Genomic DNA, 14,513 nt, shown 5'->3' on the forward strand with positions numbered 1-14,513 from the left:
ATTAGCTAGCTTTGTTCCTCCACTCCTTCAGTACGTTTCACTTCTATAGGCCGGTTCATTCGTAGCTTTGTGGCAAATCGCAGAGATATCCATGTCCCCCTTATCCGGATTCTTCAGTACACACACTCGGACGTTGCGGTTACCCCAACCGATCTACCTTACGGAATCCTTCAGAATTAGGCCATATCTCTCATATCACACTGTTTCACAACGGACGTAGGTGTGACTGTCTTCTATCCACCCTCTTTTCTTTATTACAGGACCCAGCCGTCTTACTGCTCTCCACCTCCATTCATACTCCGAAATCCTTCCACACACGCTGCGCAAGCTCACACCCAAAAGTCCGTGTCAGGTGCTAGTCGAAACCCGTGTCAATCAGTGCCGGGAGTCTTAGCCTTCAAGGGCCGAGCTGCCCTTTCGCGTTCCAATCCGGGGTGAAATAGATAAGTACTAAAAGTCAGGTTCTACGCAGCCAGCGTAGATCTGACCGACTCTATGAAGTTGTGATTGGCGCTTCTGTGCCACCGATGCTAAGGGCCCGTCCCCGCTCCCCCCATGCTACAAATTCACCAACCCGTGCGTGAATGTTGTTTCGTCGACCCTCAACTTCACCTCTGCGAAGTCTCCCTTGCTCCTGTGATCCTTCTATATAGTGAGGTTCACGATTACTACTGGGCATAGTACTTTCCCTATATCAATTCTCTACTCCCGGGATCCTATTCCTTTTTCATTTTCACGACATTTTATTTGGTCGTTGTTAGCTCTATCCACTGAGCCCCTCCAATGGTCGTTACCTCAAACCCGTTTACCGGTAAAGGCCCGGAAGAGAAAACGCGGGCGGCCAGCCAGAATCAACATCAGCTGGCTTTTGGTGAGCCGCCCATTAAGCCAAAATAAGATATTTACAAGGCAGTATTTCGAGGGGAGTCTCCGAAGTCGCCCAAGGAGTTCCATTTACTTAAGCAAGTGTCTGGAATTTGGTAATTATCAAACGGTCAACAGGAGTGGTGTACATCCCCGGTCCTATAGAAGTGTGTCACCAAAGTATGCGGGAACCGACCCCTCTGTGCGTTTTCCCTCGGCCTCCACCACAACTAAGTGGTAATGCGATACAAGAGCAATGATCTAGTCTGCTGCTGGAGTCCAAGCCTAAGGAACTGCCGAACCTCTCCTATATACTGTCCCAGTAAGAAGTGCCGATTAGCGACAAGGATCTCTCCGTCCTCCTAGATGGTATCTATATCACAAAGTTCTGGCTTCCTTACTCCAGTGGATCCACATAAAAAAGTTCTAGACTGGTCGGTGCAAATGTCCCACCTTTGCAAAAAACGACACCGGCCGCCCCTTCCCGCTTTTGTGGAGTTCCCCGAAGAAAGGGAACGGTCTATGGTTCCACTCCTTCGTCTGACACGGAAGGAGAGTTGTTACATGGCATTCCTTTGGACTCAGTAGTGGAGGTGCCGGGAAATCCAGCCGAAGGACCGTGGGCGAGGGATTCAACCACAAGGCAGCACAGTAGAGAATGTTTCCGGGAGGCGCACGCCCCCTGCTGTCGTTGGGCCCCTCGACCGCTCCATCCATCTTCTCAATCTCCCTGTTTATGAAGTTGATTTTTTGAGCGATAGCTCGGCTTTATTTTTCTGGACCTCGACATCTGAATGATAACAAAGCTCGAATAGTTGAATTCCCTAAGTGATTCGCTCACGGCCCCCTCCCCTGCAAGTGGTGAACGCAATACACAGGGGAGCCGAAGTTGTTAGATGAAAAAATGCTCCAGGCTCCATACCAGATCCCTTTCGCGCCTTGACAAGGAAGATACGGCGACAAGATGCATGCAACGAGCGGATTGCGGCCCTGCTCCAACGCCTAGTCCCATACTCGACGATGGCGAGCGAGCGTCTTCCAAGAAGGAAGGACCGAGGAGATAAAAAGGACCTGGATCCACTTGGATTGTGCGGGGACGGCCGCAACTCCTCGATACTGTACGTGTGAAGTCGCCGCCACCCAGCAAGTTCAGCCTCGGGAAGGGTGAGCGTTTGTGCGCCCACCAAGGTTCACTTGCGCATCAGCGACAATCCGAGGCCCACGCGATGTCTATCGTGGTACTATCGAATACTACCTACTTAAACTCAGTACTAAGGTACCCCATCTTCGTAATTCCTGGCAGAAGTGTAATACCAGCCGACATATTATTCTATTGCGCATGTTGTGAGCCGTTAGAACCTCTAATCATGAAACATCCGGAACCGCTTTCCTGTTCGAGGGGTCATCTTTTCTTCCAGAGCTGATTATTAGTCTGAGTAGTGACCGAAATCACCCCGCTCCTGTGGCTCTCCTGCTTTCGGTAACGCTCGTTACCTCTCTCGCCCCGATTTATGGTTGTGTCCGCTGGAGGACTCTTCCGGGTCTCGGATCCAATGGACCAGAAACATAATGTCCCACTGACCCCCGCTAAGCTCCCAGTGTCCGGCTCCCGAAGAGAGCAGATACAAAGAGTCCGGCACCGTCTGGTGTGCGATCGGATGTTCTGAGGGAGTTGGTGGGGCGAGCGGCCATCTCAGATGAACACCGTGTGCTGATGAATACGGTGATGGAGAGAATATCTCGTCCCGAAAGCGGATTGCATGAAGCTTTTATGAGTCTACTGACAGGCTTTGAGGTACGTAAAAGTATGATAGTCCTGCACATGCTAGGTGTGCCCTGTGTAGATAGTAGCCCCTGAGACTCTGGTTGTCGTCGGAAACACGACGAACAGAGGATCATATTCCCAGGTAATAACCATACTGCCTATGTTGCAGGTGATGGAAGCTCCGGTGGCTAGCCGGACTAGCGAGTTTGCCCATTTAAAACGCAGTTGGATGCTGGGCAGACACCGGCATCGTAGATGATTTTAGTTCTGTTAACAAAAGGCTTTTTGAACTGCTTGGCTAACAGGCGGTAGGAGTCTATTCTCTGGTGTCAATGTCATTATTATACGAGCGTGACATTATCTCAGTAATTCTCTAAGTGATTGTGATTGTGTTTTGGGAGCGGTGCCACGTGAAGCGTGCCGGCGCAAGAACCTAGCTCGAGCCAAGGAACAAGCCAGGATAGTTGCCGCGGCACTTGAGCGCGGTCCCCGAAAGAGCATGTGGGTAAAACCCCTCGTGCAACAGTGCCGGCGACAATGGTGAGCAGCAAGGTGTGAGGATGCCCAAGATGCCAGAAGATGTAAAGACCACAGGTGGCTTAGACTTTGGCGTTCAATCTTGCCCGACGGTTGTCGCCCGCGTCTCTTGATAATATTGTATGAAAACATAAGGACGAAGAGCTCGGACTGTTTTGAGGTAAGGCGTGGCACTGCGACGGTGACAACAAACATCGCCGCTGCTATTGATGGTGTATTGGTAACATAGTGGACGCGGATACATAGCAGGTTAACTGGAGAAATGGAAAAGAGCTGGAGATCACTCCTTTATGTTGCGGAGGGAATTCGGGAGATTCCACGTATTGCCTCGCATAGATCGGCTTGTGAAGTTTTGGAGGATGTGTATATGAATTTTGCGACGAGCGACTGCCCGAAAGCCAAGGGTCAAGATACTATCTTTATCAGGTTCATGCGGTGCCAGATGTGACCGGGAAGTAGACCATGCTGTTTTGGAGACAATACATCCCAATTCCATTCTCCCGAGCGTCCGCTTTCATTGACTGACCAATTAGCCGAATGGGCCGAACTGAAGAATAGGTTGTACTCTGCCATGAGGTCTGTTGTGGATCAGCTATGGCCGAAAGGCCAAAACCGAACAGCTATTTCAGCTTGGTGCAGCAGTTCCTTGACGTGGTGCCGCGCATTAATGCGATGAAGAGGTCGGCGTGCATAGAGGGCTCACGGATGGCCTTTGCCCGTGTTAAAGCATACTGGGCGGAGATGGATGCTACCACTGTTGCAGCGCGGGATTCGGCCATAGGTCGAATGGCTGCTGAGCACTACTTTGAAGAAGTTCTTGAGGGTGCTCGTTTGATAGAGACCCAGTGCTCAAAAAATATTATGTTTGAGTGATATGTAATCTCATTGTAAGCGAAATGCTTTTATAAATTTTTATAAGGCTATTTTTATACTTTTGCCTGAAAGTAATATGATGCCTCCTGGGCGGCCGTTTATGTATACATGTGTATAACCTGAAAGATTGCACGTCGGCTTCAACCCCCACGCATATAATGCGGAGGTGCTCGCAAAAAACACGCGTTCACACTTAACCCAACGTCTTGGTCCTATTAAGGAGGTGATAGCGGAGCGAGCGAGGCAACCAGACTATAATGCTTTAGCACTTTCACTTAGCCATAGGAGTTTGATAGATTGGGGCTACTAGATAGCGCCGGTGGCTCCGTCCACACTCCCACCGATCCCGGTTCCGTTTACATGCCTTTGTAGCGGGAGAATACGGATCCCTCTTCCTATTTAAGGCCTGGGGGCTCATTTCTAACATTAACCGGATCAGACTGAGAAAGTGCGCTTGAACCCAATCTAATGTCTGTAATATCAACAATCGAGTACCAGATTTGTTTGGCCTTTCTTCCCGGCGCTTACTTTTGAGCGAGCCGCACGGTTTGAACCAGGTGGTGCAATCTCATCATCGCCCATCAATCTCACGTTAGTTCATCCTTATACGTGCACCTGTCCACTGCTGTTTTCTTTTTACTAGCGTAATTGTAAGCATTCAAAACACCATAGGAGTCTTGGGCATAGCAATCCACTACATTTGATCCAAAAGACAATGTATTAGAGCTGATCATATAAGGCAAACTCCAACGGTATTAAACAACCCCAAAAGTATCGCATCCCTTTGTGGTATAAAAACCCGGGTGACCACCCACTTAAAAATAATATAATGGTCCGTTTGATTAATGTACTGGACTCCCCCCGAGGATTCCCTAGGGTACCGTAGCCACTGTCTTCCTGGTGACATGCGCCACATGCCAAACGTGCCTGGCAGCATCCTTCTCCAATCCGGTGGATAATGTATGCGATCTCCAACAAGAGACCAGTTTTAAAAAAGATCCGATACCCACTATGAAGCGGCTTAATTCTAAAAAGAGATCCTTGTGGAGCCCTCGCGCTCGTTGCTCCCTGAATGGGCACAGTCTGGTTTTCTGGCGTCTTACTGCTCTATGTCTCCGTGATCCCGTTACGGCATTCTAGGCATCGATGAATCGCGTGATTTCTTGTTCAGAAGATGAGGGATATTAAGGTGATTAAAGCGTCTTGTCGTGCGACGTTTTAGTGAAAAGAAACCATGTTATAAATTCAGATGACCACAATCCTGCCACTCGTCGTGCCGCCCGTGGTGTGAGCCACCTTGGATATGTAACCCACTAGAGTGGTGTTCCTTATTTCGCCATACATAATAGCAGAGCCTACCTGTGATATATGCTGTCGCGTGGAAGGTCATTTGACGACCTATGTCTTTCCGACTGTCCGGCGCCTTTAGTGTGCCGGGGCTGCACAGATGCCAAGCTCCGACACCGTTCCTTCATTGGGATCGCAGGAAATCTCGCTTTGGACTTTCAACGTTTCACCTGAACTCTACGCGACCGCCACCTGCCTCATGTGACGGTGCGATCGTGGCATCTTTTTGAGGTGTTGGAGAGGAAGAGCCAATAGACTCTGGTATGCCATTAAAGCGGTGCCAAAGCTCTTCCGGAGTCATCGACAAGTGCTTTGAAGCTGCGGAATGTGAAGCCGGATGAGGGCGAAAGTTTAAATTCATGCCGCCGAGACCCGGGCGTATCAGTGGGAGGTCCAAATCAACGTTGTGTTTATGTGGAGGGACCACCCCGGTACCCAACGAGCGCGCTGGGGAGGCCTTACGCCACCATGTGCGACAAGTTTCACTCCCCTTTTTTAAAAAGAGGTTTGTATGCCCCTCTCCTGTCAACGGGCCATTATACTTGGGGAAGTTTTTGTTGGGCCTAACCATCCCCGATTGTACCCTGACGCACTAGGTTAGATTGCATTGTCTCCGCGCGGGGATAATCGCTCAACGAACTTGTGTTGACAGTTGATATATCACCGACACACAAGTTATGCCTAATCCCAGGCCAGCCCCATCAACCGCCATGCGACCCGTAACTTGGCTGAGAGTTAATCGCCGAATGGTTCAAAATGATCCCGATAGAGACCGTGACCAACCTCCCTGGAGCAGGAAACTTCGTTCTCTATCCTCTTGCATTAATGGTACAGTCACTTTTGGTGTTACTATTCATTCTTGTAGGTGCCGCGCTATGGCGTCTGTCCCGCTTTGATTCATGCGCTTCTTGCACACCACAAGCTTTACTTTCATGACCTTCTAGCGCTAAATTTTCTTCTTTCGGTTCGCCCTCCAGTGTCTTTGCTTTAGGGTATGCTCGTCCTCGTCCGCCACTTTGGTGCTATCCTCCCCCTTTGTGTTACTCTGGTGCGTTAGGTCTCTGCCCAGCATGCTATTGCCATATGATCCTCGTCATTTCTCTTGTTTTGTGTGGGGTGGGCCCTTTATTGATCAGCGGCAGGGTTTACCCAGGTGTGTTAGTTTGGGTACTATGGATTCTACATACTTTGTTCAGAATTTTTGTTATGCTCTGAGACATGTTCATCCCTTGGTCGCCTTTTTAGAGGTCGGCCTTTGTGCTTCAAACCTGGGGCCGAGAGTCTTTTCTTGGAAACAAATCCGGGTATTTAACTGTCTCGGTTGTCCCTTCGTTGGTGTAGACTTTCTTTGATTCCGCGTTATTCTTCTTTCCGTCGGTTGTTTATGCTTCCTGTGAGAGCGCACTTTGTGAAGATTGTCCCGATTTAATCCATCTCTAACTTCAACGAATTTGTATACCTAAGGTCCACAGCTAAGTACGCATAGCTGAGGCTTAACCGAGCCGTATGCAGCGCCAAGCACCCAAAAGGTGCTGGTAATTGAGGTTTATATATGCGGGCAATCGTTTCTGGCGTTCTTAGATGTACCATAGGTTCTGACAGAACCATTTCGTTCTGACACCGCTAGCTTTATAAAGCGCTCGTCCACAAAAGTAGGCTCCCATACTACCGGCAGGTTGGCATGGGAAACAACCGAGACAATCTATTTCTTCTTAGTTAATTAGAAACCTTTGTCCAAAAAGGTCTCTTCGGTGCTCTGACTCTCCTGCGGCTCCATGATTTTATCTATGACTTCATATTACTTCCGCATCTTTGAGGGTGCGGTTTCAGACATGAAGTCCTCTGAAAATAGGTTTTCTACGAATCAGAGTTCTACTCGAAGCTTTCTTCCCTTTACTTCTCAATGGACTTTCGGTGGAGGCCTTTAAGCCAGTGACGAGCTGGCCTTTGCGCTTTTAGGGGTAAGACGATTGATATCTGGTTAGGCATTCCCCTCAAGCCAATGAGAAATTGAACGGTAATGTTAGCCGTGCAATACGCAGGCCCCCGATTTTGTGGTTTCTTTGTGTTGCCTGGTAGTGTCTTCTATTGTTACGGAAGTGTTGACTCCTTCTATGGTGATGGACTATTGTCTTAGCACCTTATGCGGAGTGAACAAGGTAATGTGTGCGCACCCCTTGAAGCTGGGTATGAATACCGCCCTGTGTTTGTTTAGGAATTGTGTTGGTGTGCTAAGAGTGTTTAAGCCTTTATTTGGGCCTGTGCTCACTCCGGTCTTAGACTGGGCTTCTTTGTGCGCGCGCGCCGGGTTAGATGCGCGTGTCCCGCGCAGAACTTCGCGCGGTGTGATATTAGCGAGCTGTGTGTGGAAGGCGGCTACGCGTGTGGCAATCGAATCGCACTCCTGGGTCATTAGGCACGTGGCTCGTCTGATAAATGTATTGAAAAGTCCTCAAGCGCACAGAATTCTGGAATCTATCTTACCCATTAGAATCCATTGAGAGAGCGTCCCCTAGTACTACTTTGAGTATAAAGATGTATTGGTGGAGCCGATAAATGTAACCTCGAATAATTACCCTACCCGTCCTGCTAGATGAAAATGTATTGTGACTCCGCATCAATTTGTCATGATTGTACTGGCGTAGCCCTTTGAAGCCCTTACTGTCTGGCCTTTGTAGGAATTCGAGTAGGAATGGCTTTGAAAAATATTAAGGAGGAAGCGAACCCATGGTTAATGAAAAAGGTTGTGTAGCCTATACCCAAAAGCACGTTATTCTAGGACCGCGGCATCTTCTGCTCTCACCGGGTCGGACCTGATTCCGGCGTGATTTAATGTCGTTTAAACTCCGGGCCATTATCCTTTTTGAGAGAGGTTAGATTTGTCTTGTGCCCGGCTTGCATTATATCCAAATTTACGTGACTCGTCCAGCAGAGGTTTCCGCCCGAACTTCCTTACGCCTCGGTGGTTCTGTGGATCTCTACTTGGGTCGGAGGTGAATTGGGACTGCGGCGGCTCGGTTATTCTGTGTGTCCCGCTTTTGAAACTTAAACTCTGATACAACCAAGCCTCCGTGAGTCATCCCTCTCCTCCCCACGCTTCCTTCCGTTCATCAACTTTTATTGCGAACTGCCCACCACATGAGTATACAGTTCAATGTTTGCTACAAAGCGAAGGTGGACATGGTCCGGGCCATAATAGTGCTTGTTGTTTCGATCGTCTCCTACGAATTCAGCGTCCTCCATCTCAATTATAACCGGATCCAGATATCTTTCCCGGGAGTGTCCACGAGCAGATTAGCTATGTTATCCGGAAAATCCATCGTTACCGATACCCAAGTGGACTACAGAATGAGTGGTTGTGGGATCCCTTTTGGAATTTCTTTCATCCGTCCCGCTATGCCACATCCTTTTTTTGATGGTGTTTAAGTTCCACCCATGCGCCCAGGAGTTCCAACTGGGAATTAAAGAGAAGACTTGTGTCCATTCACGTCATAACCGTAATAGGCCGACGGGCTGGAAAGATGTCCACGAAGTCGAAGGCAGAAAAAAATCTTTTCCCTCGCATCCTGTTATGGCCTAAAAAGTTTGATTAGGATTTCCGGCTGCACAAAAGTCTCCGAAATACTTCGTATGCCACGGCAAAGAAAGAAAATTCTTAAAGGAAGGTGGAGGCTCTGCAGCGGCTCATGCGGATGGAAGGAATTCCAGTTGTTTCTGGAAGAGGACTTCGAGTCCCTGTCGGTAAGCCAGAAGGGAGTATTGGCTGCCCAGTGCTGAGGCTTGTTGGCTCGATCGCGCTTGCGTAGATCGGCGAGCTCCCACTGCTCCATGGCCATACTACCAAGTCCTCCTGTTTAAATGGCTGCCCTAGCGGTATTGGGCTGAATAAGGGTTTCGATGCCATTGCGGGAGTGCCGGCCCTCCCAGGGCGCGACTTGTGATTCCGGCATCCAGAGCTAAGAGTTGATATTCTCAGCGTATGACCGTGCGGCGACGCTTCCCGGTCAGTGGCTCGATATTCGTCGTCTCGGGAAGAGGGTGCACACCCCCAACCTTTCTGAGGTTTGTTTAGCCATGTAGTTAACTTTTCGATTAATTTTCTGATTTTTCTCCTTGTTTATTCGTGGTCTAGGCACTTAACTTATTCGATCTGCTCTAGAGTTGGCCATGCTTCGGCCCGCAGTGCGAAGGCCGCCGAAGACGAAGATCTGTCCGGGGAGGAAGGTCTCACCCTGGACTGCATCGCTATTGATGATCGTAGGAGCCATCGAGCCTGACGGCGACGACACAGAGGAACTCTCAATGAAAGCACCAATGTCGGTGTCAAAACCGGCGGATCTCGGGTAGGGGGTCCCGAACTGTGCGTCTAGGCCGGATGGTAACAGGAGGCAAGGGACACGAAGTTTTACCCAGGTTCGGGCCCTCTCGATGGAGGTAAAACCCTACGTCCTGCTTGATTAATATTGATGATATGGGTAGTACAAGAGTAGATCTACCACGAGATCGAGAGGCTAAACCCTAGAAGCTAGCCTATGGTATGATTGTTGTTGTGTATGTTGTCCTACGGACTAAAACCCTCCGGTTTATATAGACACCGGAGGGTTGTTGGGTACTAAATGTCGTATCGCCAAGCTTGCCTTCCACGCCAAGGAAAGTCCCTTCCGGACACGGGACTGTGTTTCTTCATAGATCCAGGAGTCCGGCAGAAGGTATAGTCCGGCCATGCCGGGGCGAGCCATGTATATTCTGACCTCCACGCACTCACTATCCTCCTCCCTCTCTCGTGGTCCTAGATCTTCACCACGGGAAGGTTGATTTTGGTCTTAGGCAATCATACAATCACCATTAGTAGGTTACTCTAGCGTGAGTTTTATTCTCTCTAGTATTCGTCGTCAAGATTAGATCAAACTCTTATTTTTCACACAGATAGTGACATATCAATGCAAACAAGCAGATTGAGGTTACCTCCATCCAAAGAGAATCCCGAACCTGTGGGAAATACATTGTGTGGTTCCAACCTAACCTCCTAGTCACCAGTCTCGGCTAGCATATCCGACAACAGTCGGGACCCTACCTTTGACCTCGAAGAGATCGGGCGGTTGTAACACTACTCATTGCGACTATACCATGAAATAGTTCTCTTCTTGCTGTTCAGTCAGTCTCTCGCTTTAAGGGCATGTTTATTGGTCTCTCTTAGAATTCGTATCTATTCTCAATAGCGGAGTGCAATGTCTAGGGTCGACCTCATCGCACCCTGAGTTGTAGCTGAAATTCGTTTGAGTGTTGAGTCCGCAGTAACCTTTACGCGCTGCCGGTTGCAACTGCTCTGTGACCATCCTAGGAACTCAGTCTGACGAGGTATCGCTTGTATTGCACACCAGTTATTCTGGTGGTGCCTTTAGTACACCGGTGTGTCTGGACTGCCGGTCGGGACTGATCTCACGGGATGTGGACTGTTCCGGGACCGGTCGGTTTAAGCCCTTTATTTTTGTCACAAATGAGAGTTGAATTGTAGCTGCTACTGACTGTCGTCGGATGGAGGATCGACCGTACCAGTTGAGGCCTAACACTAACGACTCTAAGATCGTATAATAAAACCGATAGAGACAGCTTGGGAATATAAACATGAGCACCCAATGTAGGTTTAACACCGTAATGTAACAATTAACCCTCCAGCCACCAGGAGGAACAGGCCAATAACCCACCCGTCACTACCAGTACCGTTAAAGTAGGCGGTTGTCTTTCTTCTCTAACGTGAGGCTTCGACGAGGATTTACCTATGAGGTGAGGGCTTTTGAATTCGTTGGGAGTTGAAATTTCTCGGGAAGTTTTGGGTTATGGTGAATCTCTTCGAGCCTGTTACCCCATTCAGAGTGGAAGGCCCATGAACGGCCCGAAAATGCCGTACCCAAACAAGATAGTCGTCCGGCACCGGCTCGAACCGGGTGCTATTACGTGAATGCCAAGAGGACGACGGCGTAAGACTTGGGGTGATGCCCTATAGAACCCGACTACATTGAAGTGATTATCACTCTCCAAGGACGCAGGACACGTCAAAAGTTAAGACCTGTCTACCAAGGGCACCTTGTGGATGCCGCCAGCGAAGAATACCCTCTTATCCGTGTCCACTTCCATCACGGGAACTAATTTACTTGGAAGCTATATTTTTTATTCGACCAACATTTATATGTGTTTTGGGCTTGGAGGCGTCTTGTGGTATTATTGTGTCTCTGTCTTGTTAGTGTACCTGGACCTACATTTAAACAGATCATCGCGGTCTCGCCTGCTTCTTGTTACCCACCCACCTTCTAGAGTGTCGCCTGAGCCGAGACCTTGATGAGTTACGCGCAGGATATTTGATGGTGCGAGTTATGAGCGAGATAATTTCTCATTCCGGCCTCCCACCCTCCCGCACGCCACACCTTAAGTACGTCCCACTTCAATGATTTTTTTATTGGCACACTGTCTCCACCTCTTTCGTATTCTGTGTGAGACAATCTGGAACCGGCTTTTAGTGGGATCAGGTTGTATTAGCTCGCTAGTGATAGTGCTTCAAACCGACTTAACTATCTCCCTTCCGTTCTGAGGGCACTGGAAGCCACGCTCATTATATTGATATTATATACATGGTGGACACGACCCAAGAGAAGCGCATGACACGGGACCGGATAAGAGAGTGACCCTTTCAATTGCACTCCATAGCCGCCCTAACGGTGTCTAGCCGCCTGGCGCCGCTCTTCAATCTTGCCATGTAAGCGAATAAAAGCTCTTGTTAGATAACCAGCAGCGGCACAGGAGATACGGTAGCACTTCCGGACGTGGCCGAGTGAGTACAGAATCATTCTCGCTCTCCTCAGTCAATTAAGAAACCTTGAGACAGTGAGCGTCTGGCAGAAGCTCAGTCCCCTCTCCTGAGAGGCCATGCTCCACTGGCATGTGGAGAGGGCAGGAGTGATGATTAATTTAAAGTGTCCTCGCCCTATGCCTAAGACGAATGCTAACTCTCGACGATGACGGAATATTTGCGAATCTAAAAGCGAATTCGATTTCGAGCAGGACGCTCAAGCGCCCGGTCTTAGGCCACGACAATAGCCTTTAAGAGAGAACGGCGCTATGACTCTATGCAGCTTCAAGCCTTTGAAGCCCGAAGATTTTGCTTAAGCTGACCATTAATAGTATAGGATAAATGTCATCTTTTGCAGGGCTCTGAGGAATGATGAGCTATTCGATTCACAACAGCATATCTGTGTGAGGGTTAGGCCCAAAGGCGGTAGGTATGCTTACCCTCCGGAATTGAGGTGAAGTGCATGTTTAAATACTCCTAGTGATTCTCGGTCTAGCGTGTTGGCGTTTGGAAATACGTAGACTCTAACCAGCCCCATATGGCTCCTTTGGAAGAGAGGCATATTTTCAGCTCAGCAATTCTTCAGCCCCAGACACTCACCCCGATCTGCGATCTCAAATTAGAAAGTCAGAGGCATCGGTGAGGAACACGCGTAGTCCTGCGAAGAACGAGTATAGAGACAAGACTAAAACACGCAATCGAATCACTGAATTACGTTGGATTTCTCCGCTAGTGAGAGTGAGGCGTCTGGGCTCACTACGTGGAGGACGAGATTTAATGTGACACGCGCCTAGATAACTCACGATGACTGTGTAATGTAGATTGAGAATGGTTCGTGTGAGCGAAAGTCCCCGCTAAGACACCACGCGACAGAAAACTCAATTTCGAGCTAGCGTCGCTGAGCTTATGCCGAGTACAGAATGTGCTGTAAGCCGCGAACAACCCCTGATGCTTCACAGACGAAGTAATGGATCACCAAATCCCAAAGGGTTTCAAACCCGTAAATATCGAATCATACGACAACACAACAGATCCTGCGGTATGGATCGAGGACTTCCTCCTGCACATCCACATGGCCCGCGGTGACGATCTACACGCCATCAAATACCTCCCACTTAAACTCAAAGGACCAGCTCGGCATTGGCTCAACAGCCTGCCAGCAGAATCCATTGGTTGTTGGGAAGATCTGGAAGCCGCATTCCTCGACAACTTCCAGGGCACTTATGTGCGACCACCAGATGCCGATGACTTGAGCCACATAATTCAGCAGTCGGAGGAATCGGCCAGGCAATTCTGGACACAGTTCCTGACAAAGAAAAATCAAATCATCAACTGTCCAGATGCAGAGTCCCTAGCAGCTTTTAAGCACAACATCCGCGATGAGTGGCTCGCCCAGCACCTTGGCCAGGAAAAGCCGAAATCTATGGCAGCCCTCACAACACTCATGACCCGGTTTTGCGTGGGAGAGGATAGCTGGCTGGCTCGTAGCAATAACATATCAAAGAACCATGGTACTTCAGATACCAAGGATAGCAATGGCAGGTCACGTCGCAACAAACATAAGCGTCGCGTCAACAGCGACAATACCGAGGATACGTCAGTCAATGCCGGATTCAGAGGCTCTAAACCCGGTCAGCAGAAAAAGCCATTCAAAAGAAGCACTCCGGGCTTGTCCAGTTTGGACCGTATACTCGATCGCCGACAAGCCAACCAACCACACCAATAGGGAATGTTGGGTGTTCAAGCAGGCCGGCAAGTTAAATGCTGAAAACAAAGATAAGGGGTCACATAGCGACGACGAGGAGGAGCCCCGGCCGCTGAACACCGGAGGACAGAAGAGGTTCCCCCCACAAGTGCGGACAGTGAACATGATATACGCAACCCACATCCCCAAGAGGGAGCAGAAGCGTGCGTTAAGGGACGTATATGCGTTGGAGCCAGTCGCCCCAAAGTTCAACCCATGGTCCTCCTGTCCGATCACCTTCGATCGCAGGGACCATCCCACTAGTATTCATCATGGCGGATTCGCCGCACTAGTCCTAGACCCAATCATCGACGGATTTCACCTCACTCAAGTCCTTATGGACGGCGGCAGCAGCCTGAACCTGATTTATCAAGACACAGTGCGCAAAATGGGTATAGACCCCTCAAGGATCAAACCCACAAAAACGACCTTCAAAGGCGTCATACCAGTTGTAGAGGCCCATTGCACAGGCTCAGTCACACTGGAAGTGGTCTTCGGATCCCCGGATAACTTACGAAGCGAGGAGTTAATCTTCGATA

The sequence above is a fragment of the Triticum urartu genome, chromosome 7 (genome assembly GCF_003073215.2).
Source record: "Triticum urartu cultivar G1812 chromosome 7, Tu2.1, whole genome shotgun sequence".
In the NCBI taxonomy this organism is placed as follows: domain Eukaryota; kingdom Viridiplantae; phylum Streptophyta; class Magnoliopsida; order Poales; family Poaceae; genus Triticum; species Triticum urartu.